We start from the raw sequence: 1,249 nt of genomic DNA, 5'->3' as shown, positions 1-1,249 counted from the left end.
TAATCCTAAATAAAAACATTCTTAGGCAGATGGCTAAAGCTGTTTTTGTTGTTGTTGTGTTTGTTTGTTTAAACAGAAGTAAATGAAGCTTACTGAAGCTCTATGACTCATCCATGACTGAGTAGCTTTTAAGTGTCAGAAGTGGGATTTGAATCCAAGTTTTCCTTCCATACCATATAGCAGTTTCTGTATAAAAAATAGCTTACTAAACTGCACATATTATGTTAGCCAAATGCAGACCTAAAACCTCAGAATGGTCTAATATTCTTACACAGCAATATCTATCTTTGTGATATTAATAAATAACAAAAAAATCCATTGTGTTCTTACCTCGAGTCTGAAAAACAGCTTTATCACTGTAGAGGTCACAGTGTTGACAAAATTCAACATGATGAAGACAACTGTATAGATACAGGAAACAAAGCTAGGCAGCCCTTCCACACAGCTGTTAAGTTCTTGCAATGACTTAATTTTAAGTCAACGTCTCTTCATGCTGTACATATTCCCCAATGTCTGCTTGAAGAAATACCGCAATCACTATGGGGTTTTCTTTCCTGCAGTCTTGTGTAGACTTTGACGCTACAGCAAAACCCAAAGGAATTTCTGCCATGGAGGACACCACCACTTCCTGGTATTGAGAAGTGTTTTCAATGATTTAACCCATACCATATTTCAACACATGGTTTCTGTACAGAAGGACTGCTCTACTCTGAGCTTTATTCATACTTTATACTTGGTATAGGGTGAAAATACAGGTAATCCAGAGCTGTAATGTATGATTGGGAATTGTGGGCCTTAGTGAATTTTCGAAAGCAGGTCCCAGTGATACCAGCTTGTACCCTGAGATACTGGTGGCCAGCTTCAAAATCTTCTCACTAACATAGTACACCTGGCTGTTGTGTAGCCTGAAACAGTAGGTGCCATCTGGCCTGAGGACCAATAGCTGAAGATTCTCCTGGATGTATTTGGCTATCTTCTCAAATGTTACATGGGTCTCCTACACAGTCAAAGGCCGCATTTTCCCACCAAGTTGAAACACTGAATCCTTGTGCCTCAGTAGCCAGAAGTGGAAATCAACTTCACTGGAAAATTTTAAAAAAAATATTTAAGGAACAATAAACAATAATCTTACCTAATCTCGTTTAGAGTAAAAGAGGCAGGAGAATTTCATGAATCACTTTTGTTAAACCAATGCACATATACCCAAATCAAACAAAAGCATATATATATCCAGTATTTCTAAAGATGT

At 37.6% G+C, this 1,249-nt stretch overlaps 1 pseudogene across 1 annotated transcript; it reads right to left on the bottom strand.

The window, feature by feature from the left end:
• Positions 1-472: 472 nt before the first annotated feature.
• Positions 473-1,018, bottom strand: LOC308639650 (60S ribosome subunit biogenesis protein NIP7 homolog; annotated as a pseudogene). The gene has a single exon. The product of its transcript is annotated as a 60S ribosome subunit biogenesis protein NIP7 homolog (transcript).
• Between the last annotated feature and the right edge of the window lie 231 nt (positions 1,019-1,249).

The sequence above is a fragment of the Spermophilus citellus genome, assembly GCF_964194105.1.
Source record: "Spermophilus citellus genome assembly, chromosome: X".
Classification (NCBI taxonomy): Eukaryota; Metazoa; Chordata; class Mammalia; order Rodentia; family Sciuridae; genus Spermophilus; species Spermophilus citellus.
Note: the sequence above shows the minus strand (reverse complement) of the source record. Positions and strands in the feature narration are given on the sequence as shown.